This window comes from Macaca nemestrina, chromosome X (genome assembly GCF_043159975.1).
Source record: "Macaca nemestrina isolate mMacNem1 chromosome X, mMacNem.hap1, whole genome shotgun sequence".
In the NCBI taxonomy this organism is placed as follows: Eukaryota; Metazoa; Chordata; class Mammalia; order Primates; family Cercopithecidae; genus Macaca; species Macaca nemestrina.
The window spans coordinates 135856075-135873296 of NC_092145.1; the positions used below are offsets into that span (position 1 = coordinate 135856075).

The window sequence follows — 17222 nt, forward strand, 5'->3', positions numbered from 1 at the left end:
TTTAAATCCGACAATGTGCTGAGTGCCAAGAACGTTTACATGCTGAGTATAGAGTAACATCACAAAGCAGTTAAAATGATAAATGTCAACCCAGAGCCAACCACCTCGGTTCAAATCCTAATTCCATTGTTACATCTGTGACCTTAGGTGAGCAATTTAACCTCTCTATAGCTGCTTTCCTTTTCTGAAAAAAAGGAAAAATAATATCACAGGGTTTCTATGAGGATTAAGTCATGTATGTAAAATACTTAGGATAGTGCCCAGAGCATAGGGAAAAAACCCATATTAGCTAGATCAAAGTCAGATGATTTTTCAAAAGCTCTCAAAACCAAAATAATTTTAGCATATTTTAGTTCGGCAAATAAGGGTAGGCCATCCAACATGTTAAGGATGCCTCTCAAGACAAGTAGCTCACGCCTGTAATCCCATCACTTTGGGAGGCCAAGGTGGGCAGATTGCTTGAGGTGAGGAGTTCGAGACCAGTCTGGCCAACATGGTGAAACTCCATCTCTACTAAAAATACAAAGATTAGCCAGGCATGGTGGCGGGCACCCATAGTCCCAGCTACTCAGGAGGCTGGGGCAGGAGAATCACTTGAACCTGGGAGGCGGAGGGTGCAGTGAGCCGAGATCGTGCCACTGCACTCCAGAGCAAGACTCCATCTTGGGGGAAAAATAAATAAATAAAGTAGCAACACATTATCCAAAACTTAGATGCCAAGCTACTCTTACCTTGTCTCATAAAAAGGAAGAAACTATTAAGAATATATGACCACTCTAATCACAGGGAAATCTGAATAACAAATCACATCAAATAAAGTCACTTACTAACTAGAACATCTTTAGTTTTTTGCTCTTTAAACAATTCCATCTTCCATTTCCAAAACGTATACAAATATTAAAATAATGCTTTTCTTTTAACTTGGTATTACTAATTCTTATTGACATCGGATATATGCACAACTATTTACAAGACCATATAACATTACTTTTAACTGTGTATACTTTCCACCCTGAACCATTAAGCCAGTCCTTTGTTTCACTTCCTCTTTATACTAGTAGCCAAGTGATTACCTGCCCATACTTTCAGTTTCTTTAGCCCATAGAAGCAATTAATGGCAACAAAAAAGCTTAAATGCTTTATAGAGAAAGTTCAACTCTGTACCCATTAAAGAACTCCCTCCACCTCTCCCCACTCACCTTAGCCCTTGGCACCTACCACTTAAGGATTCCATAAGGATGAGAGATAGATAGCAGTCTTTTTCCCAAGATCCCAAAAGGCAAATATATCTACTTCTTACTCTACTGTAACTGCCAGTGAATTGCATAGTGCACCTGTGTTGTGTGCACCTGCACACTTAAAAATGGTTAAGATGGCAAATTTTCCATTATGTGTTTTTTAATACAAGACAACACAATAAGCTTTTTAAAATAAAAAATTAAAGACAAAAAGTTAATTATTTGAAAAAATATATTCACCTAATAACTTTTCCATTGCCTTAACAGGAACATATAATACAAATAGAATGCTATTAAAGTTCTTCCCAAAACAATACAATCTCAGCGTTTCAAGTAATTTTAGCCCTACACACCCAAGTTAGTTGCTCAGAATGCCTTTAGTGTAACCAAAACTTAACAAGACATTTTCCCTGTGAGCAGGATTTTACCAAAATATGCATACAGCAAGGATGATTAGAAAGTTATTTGGTCAAATCTTTTTGTATTGTATTTCATGAGCACAAACCCAACTTAGCTGAAACTCCCCCTCCCTCAAAAAAGCAGAGATAAACTGATAAAACTGTATGTAAGTCTGCCTATTACCAGTACTGGTTTTTAAATATGCCTTGAGAAAGCTTGGGATTCGGTCAAACATTGCTGAAAAACACACATCTTGACCCAGTAGTGAATCCTAAGAATAATGTCCATCAATAACTGAAATAAAGAAATCCTCTGAAGTATCAATTACCAAGGATTAAACAAAAGATTTGCTTGAGTTTGAAGGAAAAGCAATTCTGGTTAAGAAAAGAATGAATGAGAAATACACTTTCAGCTTGTCTTAGGCCTAGATCACATTCATCAACAATTTCAAGCTCATGTTCTTCCTGGTTCAGTTTTGCTATCATTTGTTCGTATTTTAATAGTTTACAGGCACCCAGTTTCTCTTTCTCATACTACTGGCTGCCAAAATTCTCAACTACAGATTTTTTAAATGTCATAAGCACTTGAGAAAATAAGAAATAATCATGTAAAAACACAGTGAGAATAAACCAAAGCAGTTTCTCCATCAGAAAATGAGGCCCCGTGCTTTGTGACAATCGTTCTAGGGAAGTTGTTTTGACAGTCATCAATAGCAAATAGAAATGTGTCCCTAGCCTATATTAAATAAAATATTTAAGTACAGTTTTGTAAACTCCAAACTATCCACAGATCTATAACAAGGTTGAGAAAGGCACAAACTACTGTCTTTTCACATGCTTTGCTATAGCTTATAGCTTTTCCTGAATAGTTTCCAGCTCTTAACCAATTTAGGAAAAGAAAAGGGGGGAAAATGCTGTACAAATCAGATCTACCCAACTAAACTGGGAAAAAGAGGAGAAAAGAGCCTTTAAAAAAACCGTGCATGCAATAATTATGTTTTCCTACTTTACCCCCTTCCTTCACCATGCATTACATTATCAGCATGAGTCTTCCAGATGACTTTTAAGTGGCAATAAGAGAGTAAGTATTCTGTTAACTGGGTAAAAGGTGGATAAAATAAATATAGTCAGCTCAGACTTTCTGAAGACTATGGAACAGCTGAAGTTACTTAATACAAACGATAAAACCTGCTTGGACTATTGACTCAACAACTACACTGTTTTACTGAGACAGTCATTTTCTTATATAATGATTCAATACTTTCTAAATGCTGCGGTGGTGTTCTATAGCAGTTATAAGAGCAGTGAGATCCAATCAGATCTGGCTTGGGAAGGTACCTCTAGGTTTTATATCAACCCTGATTCTGGCTCAGTGGGACCTTATGGACTTACATTTTTTCATCCGTAAAATGAGGGGGCTGGACTAGAAGGTTCCTTTCAGCCTAAATGAGATAAGTCTAAAAATCTAACGTTTAGTAATCTTTTAAAATATCTTCTACCTCTGTCGTTTTAATTTCAAAAAGTTCTACATTGTGCATATAACACAACACAAGAGTAAACACAGACACATTCCTCTTTATGGTTTCTATGTTCTAAGAATCTTTGGAGCTCTACGTACAATCCTCCTATTGAAGACTACAAAGCTGTTGGTTTCATAAATTCGAAAGATTAAAAGGAGAAGCAAAGGCTTCTTAAGGCAGTAGGCTTAACACTCTGGCTCAGAATATATGCAGTGAGACTCTAGGCCTTGAAAGCATCAGAACCATTCCCACAGTGCTCGTGTGTACATCACTGTTTCAAATCACTCTGATAATGCATTTGCGTGCTCTAGATTCTGGCTGGTAAAATGATACTACTCAAAAGGAGTAAAATTAATATGGCTACAAAAGAACATCCACTGTAAAATTCCACAGATGCTTTCTCTAAAACATATTAACCCACCTGGCACACAGAGCAGCAACTCTTTGGGCTTCTCACTGTACAGCATGGACCTCAGTTAGTGCTTCTGTACCACAAGCTATAGACACACACTGGTATCAACAGCAAAATGCAGTGGTGCCAGGAATTTATCACTTCAACCATTCATTACCAGATGGCAAAACTAAGGACAAACCACAACATTAAAAAACATGGGGTGGAAAATTTTTTCAGGGCTTTGACTCTAAATTTAGTTTTCCTGAGGTATTTGCTAATAATGGATTTTATAAACACAAAAAAGAAAAAAAAACCCACATAATTTAAAATTTGAGCAGTAAAAGTTCGTATGTACGTAACATCAAAGACATTTAAAAAGACATGGTGTGATTATATCTGTTTAAAATCCCACTAGTCATCTAACAAATGAACAGTTAAACCTTTTGCTTTCAAGATAATACCAAGTTTCATGAAAGAATCTCAAAGAACGTTGTATACTACATGTCATTAACTCCCATAAACCCTTGACAAGTGTGGCAAAAAGCCAATGCTCCAAATATTATAAATGGGGAGAGCGGCACAAAACAATTACACAATTGATGTGTCAGAAATTATTCAGCAAAGAACCCTGAAAAGAAAAAGCAATTGGTTGGGCTCCCAATTCAGCTTTCTAACTTTATTTTGAAGCTACCTTTAAATAGCATAAGGCAAGGAACCAGAGTTCATAATGACAGAAAAATAATCTCAGCCCAAGGTATACAAGCCCGCATAGTATATACAACAGTGTGGTCTCAATTGCTCCTTCCCAGGGGATTAGAATATTGATGCTGAACTTAGGCAAGAAATCAGACAAGCAGAGAAACCCAGTGCCCAGAGCTACTGAGCGAAAAAGGTAAAGTCCACGCTTGGCCCTGAATAAAGTAACAAGAGTACATTTGGCATGGTCAAAAACTTCTGCTTGTTTTTTTTAAATACAATTCTGAGATACACCTTGCAGGCAACAATCTTCTATTTTCTTGTACACTTATGAAAAATGTGCCCTTGGTTCAAATACTCATCCTCTAGGCATTGCTGCTGAGGAGGGAGCAGCCTGGGATGCTAAGCTGGGCTGTAAAACTGAATCAAGCTGAGGAATGGGCCACTGTCAGGCTGACACACAACAGGTGAAAGAAACTGAAGCAGGGAGGGCAGAGTGGGCAAGGATTAGCAGCATCATCCCTTCCAAAGATGTACTCGTGGGGCCTTACTGCATGATATGTGATAATCCTACATATGCCACTCAAAATCACAGAATCAGCCTAGAGTTGGAAGGCACTTTAGAGGTCATCTAGTCTCACCTGTAGCCAAAGAAGCCCTCTCTTTTCAATTATGTACTTGTAATGATCTGGAAGTTTGTACCTGAATTCTTTCACTACTTGAAAGGGCAACTCCACTGTTAAGTAGAGAGAATTGGTAGAAAGTATCTTATCACTAATTCCTATCAATAAACCATATCTCTACCTTCTGGAGCTACACAGTATAACTCTCAGCCCTATCTTTACATGACAGTTCTAATATTATAAAACATAAATGCAAAACTTACACATTTCATTTGCAATATGGGCCCATCCCACCAGCATACAAAGCATTTATGACGTTGACTCAGGTATTCCTTTATTTAAGAAGTGTTATCTACCATCTGAGAGAGATTAACAACAAGAGCAGCTCATCTTTATTGATCACTTACTAAGGGCCAGAAACTATTCTCAGTGCTTTACATTTAATAACTTATTTAATCTTCTCAACAAATGTTATGAGGTAAATATTCTGTTGATTCCCGTTTTATTATAGATGAGGAAACTAAGACACAGAGAGGTTAGGTAACTTTGCCCAAAGCCACACAGCTAATAGGTAGCAGTTTGACTCCAGAAGGAATGCTCTCAGCACTCTAGCTCCCTTGCTCAGGGAGCCCACAGTACGGTACAAAAGAACTTATAGCCATCCTTCTTGCTTTGTGGCATACCTGGAAACCTGTTAAGCTCATGTTCTGTTTACATCAAAATCACTACAAATAACATTGTTCAGTACAGGGTCACTAAGCCTCACCACATAATAATAATAAAGGTGTCCCTCCCAGTTGATGATAACCCACTAATAAAACCTTTCCAGAGTATAGTTGTTCTGCAAACAAGAGATCCCTGATTCTATTTGCATTCAGTTCACATTGTTTGATTGGACAGGAAAGATATCATGAAAAACTTTGTTAGGTCCCTTGATAAAATCAAATTATATATCCTTGCTTAGTAAACTTATCAAAGGTAGAAAAACAAAATTGGTCAATCCTGTTTTTTCTCTTGGTCTTAGAAGTAACTAACTGTGGCGATGTTGTATCAGGTAGGTTCTTTCACACACTGCTAGTAAAAGCAGAAATGAGTATATCTATCGTGTACGTACCCCCATTTTCTTTATCCAGTCTACCACTGATGGGCATTTAGGTTGATTCTATGTCTTTGCTATTATGAATAGTGCTGCAATCAACAGACACATGCATGTCTTTATAGTATCATAATTTATATTCCTTTTGGTATATATCCAGTAATGGGATTGCTGGGTCAAATAGTAGTTCTGTTTTTAGGTCTTTGAGGAAGCACCACACTGTCTTCCACAATGGTTGACTAATTTACAGGTATAAAAAAGAATGAGATCATGTCCACTGCAGGAACATGGATGGAGCTGGAAGCCATTATCCCTAGCAAACTAACACAGTAACAGAAAACCAAATACTGCATGTTCTCACTTATAAGTGGGAGCTAAATGATGAGAACACATGAACACACAGAGGGGAGCAACACACACTGGGCCTCTTGGAGGGTGGAGGCTGAGAGGAGGGAGACGATCAGGAAAAATACCTAATAAGTATTAGGCTCAATCCCTGGATGACAAAATAACGTATACAACCCCCATGACACAAGTTTACCTGTATAACAAACCTGCACTTGTACCCATGAACTAAAAGTTAAATAAAAAAGTAATAATAAAAGATTAAAAAAAAAAAAGAAATTAGTACATCCTCTATGGTAAGAAATTTAGAAATATGTTTTCAGAATTCACATCTTTTTAACTTGAAAATACCTCTTTTGATAATTCATCTTAAGGAAATAATCAGATGTGGACCAGGATTCATATAGAAGATGTTTATTGCAGCACTATTTATTTATAATTGTAAAACACTGAAAACAATACGAAAGTCCTAAAATAGGGGTATTGATAAATAATGTGACATCTATCTCCTGAAATCATAATAAAAATTTAGTTTATAAATTACTAATTACAGAAAAATGTTTATGATAGGTTCAATTTAAACAGCCAGATAGTCTCTAAAAATGAACTATAATCCACAGTAAGTTTTTGGAAAATATTCTGGTGAACACAGATTTGTATGTGTGTATATGTATATATATGAAAAGATAGTGCATAAAATGGATTAAGACTGTGAGCAAATTTTATTTTCCTCTATTTTTCTAAGTGTGCTATAATGAACATGTATTAATTTTATAACCAGAAAAAAAATAATAAAAACTACTAAGATGAATCATATGAAACTGTTGATACTCAACTGCTTTTAACTTTTAAAACTGGCACTCTCATGTGCTAATTTAAGCCTAGTATTAAGACTAAAAGAAAAAAAAATACCAACAGTACCTGTTCTGGGTGAGCCAATAATGATCCTTGGTGACTGCCATAAAATGCTGAAAAATTGCTTAGCAGTCTTTTCTAGAACTGTACTGTACAGCTCATTCATCTATAGAGTTCACCATTTAGAAAACAATCAACACTCCTTGTCTTCCATCTTCCAGACAGAAACCTTCAAGAAAATCCTGACATGGTCACATAACTTGCATCCCAGATTATAAGAGTTATAACTTGATGACCCTGTTGTTTTTGCCCTGAAAAAAAGCACTGAAAGGTTCACCATCTTTTACTGTATGAGGTACTAAAGAATCCCACCTTCAGGCAAAGAGTAATGTCTAAGTACTGCTTAGTACTGTGTTTATTAGAGAATTGAGAGTGTGTGAAACATTCTGACTGATCTTTTGTTTCTTCATGTCCTCCCTACAATTCCTATCATATTGTGATCAAAAAGACCTGAAGACTTTTCCTAGAAATCTATTCTAGGAAGGGAAGGTGGTCTCCAAGTTTGGCAAACTTCAGAACTCCTGTTATCCTCAGAAGTCCTCAGAGATTACTAGTAGTCATTTCATAATTGTATTATTCTTTACTGATCATACACCAAACATGAGGCACTGTGCTAGGAATCACAAGAACCTTCAGCATTCTGGGCTGAGATGTAATGCATCTCGCTGGGAGACGGAATTTATAAAAGAACTCTTCAATATTTGAATTTTTTTTTACTTATCTTGAATTGTGATTTATACTTAATGATTTATCTATAATTTTTGTTATTGTTGTGGAATGTGAGGCAACTTTTCATCCTAAAAAAACTAATCCCCTTCCAGTTCCTGCCCTCCAAAAATCAATACAAATTAACCACAGAAGATTTCAAGTTCTGTTGTCCCATAGCAAACACTTATTATTGAGTACCAGTTATGTAAAAGGCACTATGACAGATGGAACTGTAGAGATTATCGGTCACCTCCTAAATTAGTAGCTGAGTTGGAATTAGAACCCCCCTTCCCCATCGCCCTTCTTGGTCAGAGACAAGGGTAAGGAAAGGTACAGCTTGAGGACAATTTAAAATTAAGAAAACAAAAAGTTTACTGGATGTAGAAACAGAAGATTCTTTGTGTACCAAAAACAAAACAAAACAAAACAAACAACTTGGTTACCCTCCTAGCTAGAAAAGGAAGGTCCCCAAGTTCATAACATCATATGGTTCCTCTTGGGCTTCACCCTGCAAAGACAACATCCCATACCTCTCTGGACAAATCCTGGCAATGACCAAAGAATCAATGGAACTCACAGTAAAGAGATATTCTGTGGGCATGGGCATCATTCTCTAATCTCTAGGCAATGCTTACCTTTCCTTTTTTCTTTAAATTTACCTTATTCATATGGTATGGAATTTGTTTACAGGGCAATTTCTTTCCTTTTCCTCCATCTCTACTCCCAACTCAAGACTTACAATCAGGGACCAGGGACCATGGTCTGTCTCACCCTCATATCCCCAGGATTCAATACTGTACCTGGCACATAGTAGGCCAGATGACCGATCTGAATTTGGTACTAAAAATCTGTAATTTTAAGAAAGAGCCCTCTGTTAAAGTGCAATAACAAAAAAGCTATTATAGCCTTTTCAGTGGTTGTATCACCCAGTATTTTCCTTAGTAAGCATACAAAGATAAATACTGTTGATATCTGTGTTTCTGTATTTCAGAAGAGTGGCACAAATGTGAGAAGCCATATTCATTTTAGCCACTTACAAATAAAGAAGCCTTGGCAATTTACTTAATCCCTTCAAGACTTTTTCTTCATTTGTAAAAAGAAATAATAGCCCCCACCCGCAGGGCTGCAGGAGATTAAATGAAATAGAGTAAGTACTGTACGTGGATAGCAGGCACCCAGCCAGAGATTTCCTAGCTTCCACTTCATCCAACCAGGCTGTCTTTATCAATCACCTGAGTGCTATTTTATGTTTTCAGCTCTTCCACAGGTCACATCAGTGCACTTCAATCTGAATCTAATGAGGAGCTCTTTTATCCCCTTCAAGTCCCCTTCCCTCCCCGACTTCATCAAATCCTGCCATGAACCACCAATGCCAGAGGCTTGTAACTTTGGCACCTTGATGTTGATAGGTCTTTCCTTCTGCCTTCCCACATTTAGTTCTTATGACTACTCTTTGAAAAGGAAAATTCTGAGACCAAATGGAAGATGACCAACTTCCTGACTCTAGGAATTAGATTCCTTGGGACCCAGGCTATAGCAAGATTCAGGAATTAAGAAGACAGGTTGCCTGGAAGGAAGCATTACACTTCCCAATACATGAAATTCAGCACCTCAGGTTCATTTTCAAGAAGACAACTACAGGCAGCAGAACAAAAACCCAGAAGCCCATTATCAACCTGTAAATAGAAAGGCGACATGAGACCGAGAGAGCACAAATGGCCAACTTCCATTAATCCAGCCAATGAAGCCCCGTGCCAGCACACATTTCAAACCCCTGAAACTAATTAGTTCCAAGGAAAAACATCACCTGACATGATTAAGAACGGAGCCAAAAGCTAAGAGTAATTCTTACATAGAATGAGGAAAGAGTGACAGAAAAGAAAAGCCTCCAAATTCGGTGAAATCTACAATATAAAATTAATTGAAAAACTGGAAACCCCTACTGTGTAAAGCATTAAGAAAAATTAGAGTGGCTAAAACAGAAGGTAATATACAGTATTAGTAATAGCATGACTTGTGGCTTCAGCACATAAAAGGGACACACAAGAGGCCAAAGACAGGATAGATAATGTGTGTTAATTCTCCCTTTTCCTTGCAAGAAACAAATTACAACACAGGTTCACTTCATTACACTGCATGTAAAAGAATAAAGCACTGTTTCCGGGCAACAAACACTTTAGGAGCTTAATATTCACTGTGCAGAATCCTAAAAAGTCAGTGAGTGTCTTGGAATTTCACCACACAAACTTGCGTCACCACACTCTTTTGTGTCAGACTATTTCATTATCTTCAAGGCTTAACATAATTGGAGCCTCAGCCTAAAAATAGGCTATTTTTTCCTTTGCAATCTGATTGGTAAATAAAAGTTAGGGGAGTTTTTATCCCCTTCACTTGTTTTAAACAACTGCTAGCTTCTGCTCATCAAGCAAAGATTACTGAATACATTTTCCATATCTATTTGTTTATTCCGCTTAAGGCAAACAACCTACGACCTTCACCATTATAACAGGTGGCGAGTGGTACAGACCAGGCTACACAAAGACATCTTCCAGAACCATGCCAAATTTGAGCTGTGGTGCATGGCATCACCATGTTATTCCACAAAATACATATGACAGAAAGAAGCACTCCTCCTCATTCCCCATCTTACCACCCTTGTTTCATCACCCAATCCTCTTCCTTAAGAATTCTGTTCCAAGGGCCACGTTAACTATGAACATTCAAATTCCATTATGACTGCTGTCAAAAGACTGAGGAAATATAAAAGGAAAACTGAAGCTCTCAGAAAATCTATAAAGTGGCAGCAAACGCTCACCAACCCAGGATGATACATGCTAATATAGTACACATCCTTGCAAACAAAAATGGCTCCAAGTACTATGAAGATACAACACTATTTTCTCCCATCTCCTTAATGCCTATTGCACAGGCAAATACTCAAAAACACAGGCAATGTACTGTGGCAGTTAAGAATGCTCAGACTGCCTAGATTTGAATTACGGCTCCATTTATTCACTAGCTCTGTGATCATGAGCAAGTTACTTATACTTTCTGTACTTCAGTTCTCTCAACTATAAAAGGGAAATAAAATAATGGCATAAAACTCCATACTAACTTGCCACACAATCAAGCAAAGTCCGATCTAACTCAACTGAGGATTGCTTCCCATCCTCCACCCAGCTCCCACTTACAGGAACGGGGTAAAGCTTTTATCAAGTGAATGGACGAGTAATAGGCAGGATACTAAGAAATGACTAGCCTGTAACCATTTAGATTTTCTCAGTTCAGTACATTTCTACACATCTAATAAATGCAAACATTTTCTCCTCCATGCCCTCCTCCAGTAACTAGAAATTGAAGATTACAATTTCTCATAAACCTCAAAATAACACGACTCCTACATTTAATAGTTAGAAAAAAAATTTTTTTGGACTGTGCTTATATGTTTACTATTCATATAAAGTGCTTAGAACAGTGTTTAACAAGGATCACATGCTTAATATATCTCAGCTATTATTGTCTCCAATTTAACCGCATGTCTAATTATTTACTATTTACATGCAAAGGAGACAGTGAGACCAGATCCTAATTCTCTTTGGAAGTTCATAACTGGTACCCAACCTAAGTGTGGGGGCGGGCAGTCAAACTAAATTGAGTGGAGGAGGGGAGAAACAGTATACTCCAAAATGAAAAAGAATAAATTAGGAAGCATTAGCATAGTATTTAACTATAGCTACATTTCTTCCTCCAATAGTTATCTTCAAATATAATTACAGTGATTCAATTTATCAGCAAATGGCTTACACAGGCTACCAGCGGATAAAATGAGATGCCCTGTACTAGAATAGAGGTCCGAAGTGTGATTACAGCAGCAATCTCCATTTTAAGAAATCCGTTTGCTCCCGTGAATTGGTCTTTCCTCTCTACATGTGAATTCAGTAGGTGAACATCAAGTAGTTAAATCTGAAGTCTATGATGGTAAGGAAAACATTGAACAGCTTCAAAAACAAACAGAAAACACAGAACACATGCGCTGATTCAGTGAATTCTAATAAAAAGGAGGATTTTTAAAAACTGATTTAAACAGCCCAATTTCTTCTCATGCTTTTTAATCTATGATCTATATCTCCTACACCTACCACAAATCCTATTCCGAAAATAAGCGTCAACAGATGGACAGTAATTTTCTAAATTTCACATAGAATAATTTTAGAAAATAAACACAAAATCCTCCCATCCCCTTCCAAAATCCTATAATAATAAGGCAATGATACAGATGTGGAAGGAGCCCACAGCTGATAAACCCAGCTCCTTTAATAACCAAAACTAGTACATGTAGTTCCTTGTCATCCACCATCTCCAAATTTTGAGATTTTGGTTTGTTTAAACCAAAACAAATTATTTACAGCTTTTTTTCCCCAGCTCCTTTCCATGCCAGGTTTACCTAATCACCTACAATCACTATCCATAGAATTTGGCAACTCACTTCATCAATCTTCACCTTTCTTCAGAAATCTGAAAACCAAAGCTCAAAAACCAAAGGAATGAACTACACAAAACAGATGGAAAGCAAGTAGCTGAATTAATTCAACAAATACCAACGAAGCACTTACTATGTGCCAAGGTCTATGCTAGGGGCTATGTTTGCAGGAGTGAGTTAAACACACTGCCTACCCCAATGGAGCTCACAGTTGAATAAGGAAGATGCATATAAACAAGCAAACACATAAGTCAGTGATTACAAAATAATGAGTGCCAAAATGGGAAAGAAACAGGGTGCTGAGCTAGAAAAGATCATGACAGACAAACTCTTGCACCTGTGTACAAATAGACAAGTAGAGGAATGCTTTTCATAACAGTGAAATATGACAATGTAAATGACCATCGCTTGAGAAAGGGAAAAATACATTGTAGGATATTTATATGATGGAATACTATACAACAGTTCAAATAAACGACCAGATATGTACATATCAACATGGATATCACTCAAAAATATAATGTTGAGTGAAAAAAGTTGCAAACTGAAAAATGATAAGATACCATCCACATAAATTAAGTGGGCACATTCATAGGTAACAAAACCATGGAAAAAGGAAAGATACATATCAGCTTCATAACAGTTGCCTCTGGAGAGGAAAGGAGGAAACTGGGGAAGGGCACACACTACCAATCTCAACTATCTGTAATGCTCTCTTTTACTTAAAAGAAAATCTGAAATAATTATAACAAAATCTTAACATGTATTAATTCTGGAAAATTGGCACATGGGTATACCTCACCCTATAAAATTAGTGAGAAAAAAATTTTTATGTAAAAATGAGAGATGGTGGTGTGCTGGATGGATCTATTTAGAAAGAGTAGTCAGGAAAGGTCTCATCAAGAAGGTGGCATGAGGCCAGGCGCGGTGGCTCACGCCTGTAATTCCAGCACTCTGGGAGGCCAAGGCAGGTGGATGACCTGAGGTCAGGAGTTTGAGACCAGCCTGGCCAACCATGGCGAAACCCTGTCTCTACAAAAAATACAAAAATTAGCTGGGTGTGGTGGTGCGTGCCTGTAATCCCAGCTACTCAGGAGGCTGAGGCACAAGAATTGCTTGAACCCGGGAGGCGGAGGTTGCAGTGAGCCAAGATGGCACCACTGCACTCCAGCCTGGGCAACACAGCAAGACTCTGTCTCAAACAAAACAAAACAAAAAAACCCACACACACACACACAAGAAGGTGACATATAAGCTGAGAATTGAAGAGAGAAAAATACAACCCTGCACCAAGCCTGGGCAAAGGGCAGAGGGAACCAGATACACAAGGGCCCTGTGGAGGGACATAACTCATGTGTGTGCAGAACTAAAAGAACAGGGTAGCCCATGTGGCTGGACTAAAGCAGGGGTGCAGGTGAGGGAGGAGCAGGTAGGAGGCACAAAAATGAGGTAAAAGGAGAGGTAAAGTGATCCACGTAGGACCTTGGAGTCCAAGGTAAACTGAAATAGGAAGCCAATGAAGAATCAAAGCAGGAGAATGATATGATGCAATTACACCTTAAAAATATAGGGTTGAGAATAGATTGGTGGGGGGACAAGAGTAGAAGGGAGACACCACAGGGAGGCTGATGCAGTGATCCTGGCCAGAGATGGTGGTGGTCTAAACTAATCAGAGCTGTGGCAGTGTCAATGGAGAGAAATGGATGAATCTGAATATTTTGGAAGTAACACTGGCAGGACTTACTAATAACTGCACCTTATGACTGCAGTGAGAAGAAAGTGACAGGAAAGAGCTTTTTCTTACATAGTATAAAAATACTGTTTGCCATTTCGTACCCACTACTTTAAAGCATTCTACTACATGCTGCTGAAGGACATGAAAAAACATGCCTGGCCCCTGAATCTATTTAGTAAAACTGAGTGAACAAACTTTGTAAACTCATGAACATCAAGCTCCTAAGAAGAAACAAATGTAAACATAAGCTGAGCTCATTAAGTTGCAGAGTGAGGAAAATCAGTTTTAAACCAGTCATAAAAAGTGAGTTTTGAGGAAGACTGACAGAAATTACACTACACAGAAATTAGTGGTGTAGGTGGACAAATGCACTAAAAGCAGAAGAAATGGCAAAGTAAAAACACAAACTTGAAAAATAATTGGGCAAATAGCATACAAACTGGCCTTTTTAGAGAAGACTGCCAAGCATTAAACAAGAGAAAAATGTAATTGGAGGTAAGACACTCTGAGGAGAGGGCAGACAGAATGGTAGAAGGTTGTTTATTTTTTAGCTAGCATTAACTGAGTACTTATTATGTATCAAACGCGTTTCAAGGCATTAACACACATTATCTCATTTAATTTTCCCAACAACCTCACTGGGCATTTACCATTATTAAAAATGAGGAAGCTGAGGGTCAATGAGGTTAAGTAACTAGTTAATAGAACCCAACCCAGGGAGAAGCAAAACAGGGACACAGCTGTGTTTGCCTCCTCGGTCCACACACTTACCTAGTAAAGCAGTAAGCTGTAGGTAGCAGATATAACAGAACAGGGAGTCTGAGGCACCCAGGCCTAGGCCTGGATTCCAGTTCTGACACTTAGGTGAGCTGTTTTACAAGTTACTTCCTTGTGCCTCAGATTCTTCATCTATAAACTGTGGATAATTACAGTATCTTCCTATAGCAAATCAGCCTGACCACCATTACTGCACTCAAACAGCACCAACTAAAATCAAAGATCACCTCCATATCCCAAAATTCAATGGAAATTTTTCAAAACTATCATCAATGTCTCTTCCTGACAGTTGCCTACGACTTCCCTGAAATGCTCTTCACTGGTTTCACAATACCATGTGTTCCCACCTCTTCTTCTCTGGCTGCTCTTTCACGGTCTACTTTTTAAAGCCCGTCCTCCTCTACCAAGTCATTAAATGCTGGGGTTCCTTAAGACTGAGTCCTACACCCACTTCTCTTTCCACTCTCTCCTCTCTCCCAAAGTAATCTCATCCATGTCCATGGCTTCATTTAACCATGACTATAAACCAATGACTCCCCAGTTTATATCCTGCAACCTCAAAATTTACATGTCTAAGATCAAACTGTTCATCTTTCCCTCCTTCTGCCGCAAACCTGGTCATCTTCCAGTGCTCTTCATCTCAGTGAAAGGTACTCCATCCATCTTCCTACTCAAGTCAGCCAAGAGTTGACCTTGATACCTTCCCCATCTTAAGCCCCACGTCCAATCTACCACCCAGTTTTACTGATATTTTTTCTCTTAAATCTCTCTCATATCTGGGTCCTCCTCCCTCCACTGACTGCCATCACACCAGTCAAGCTACCACCATCATTTGCCTGGAATACTATTCTAATAATAGCTTGTTAATCAGTTTCCCCTCATCCACTCTGGCCCCCCCAACTCACTCAGGCAGAGTGATCTTCTCAAAATGGCAATGTGAGCCAATCTCCCCCAACATATAAAACCTATTAACATCTGGCCGGGTGCAGTGGCTTATACCTGCAATCCCAGCACTTTGGGAGGCCGAGGTGGGTGGATCATTTGAGGTTAGGAGTTCGAGATCAGCCTGGCCAACATGGTGAAACCCCGACTCTACTAAAAACACAAAAATGAGCCGGAGTGGTGGTGCACACCTGTAGTCCCAGCTACTTGGGAGGCTGAGGCAGGAAAGTCACTTGAACCCGGGAGGCAGAGATTGCAGTGAGCCAAGATCACGCCACTGTACTCCAGCCTGGGAGACAGAGCGAGACTCTGTCTTGAAAAAAAAAACAAAACAACTATTAACATCTGTCCCTTGGTCAACATGGCCTGCAAAGCCCATATGGTGTGACCTTGATTACCTCTCCGGCCTCGCCTCCTATCACTCTCCCTTTCCTTTCTATACTTCAGCTACCTCAGCCTTCTGTGTCCTGGCCACATAATGCTTCCAACCACCACAGGACCTCTGCACCTGCTAGCCCTCACTCTAGAATGCTTATTCTTCCAACTCTTTACCTAGTTAACTCCAGCCCACACTTTCTAGCTCTCAGCTCAAGTACCAAAGGATCAGGAAAATTTTGACTTTTCAGACTGGGTCAAGGGCCTTTGCTATCAAGACTCAGAAATTCACATGCCTTTTCTTAGCACTTATTTTTTTCAGAATGACAATTATTCATTGACCATTTGATTAACAGCTCTCACCTACTGGACTGAAAACTCCATGAAGACAAGGTCCTTGAATACTTAAGTTTACCACTGTCTCCCCAACACCAGCACTACGTGGCATGCCTGACACCTGCTAGGTGCCCAGAGCCTTGCATGAATGCTTCCCCTGGGTTGTTTTGAGAAACAATAGTAAATGGCTACTCTATGCAAAGGTGCTTTGTAACTGAAGCCCACTGAGCAGTAATTATCATCATCTAGCACCCCTCTGACAAGTGAAAAACCAGAGGCAGAATGGATGACTTGCTCAAAGCCACAAAAAGTAAACAAGTGGTTGAGCACCCTTTGTGTACAGTCCAGGGCTTTCTCCAGTGAATACTCAGGCATTTTGGTAAGATTTTTGCACCTACAACAGATCCTTTCTCTTGTTTACTAGTAAGTAATCACAAGTTTAGCTTCTCAAGCTCTAGCTCTAGTTTTACTGGAATCATTACTGAAGGCTTTCCTCTCAAGCCAGTGGGTCACAAGCAATGTCATTTGTCTCCATTTCCCTCCATGTACACACTCAGCAAATATCACTCAAAGAATTCCTGGCTATGAGGCAAGAACCAGTAATTGAATTAAATATATTCAGCCACTCTAAGCCAATCTTCTGA

At 38.7% G+C, this 17222-nt stretch overlaps 1 protein-coding gene across 1 annotated transcript in view; it reads right to left on the reverse strand.

Moving 5' to 3' along the window:
- Window positions 1–17222, reverse strand: part of LOC105478245 (DNA polymerase alpha 1, catalytic subunit) — a 308053-nt gene that overhangs the window by 224174 nt on the left and 66657 nt on the right. The gene's annotated exons all lie outside the window — the stretch shown is intronic.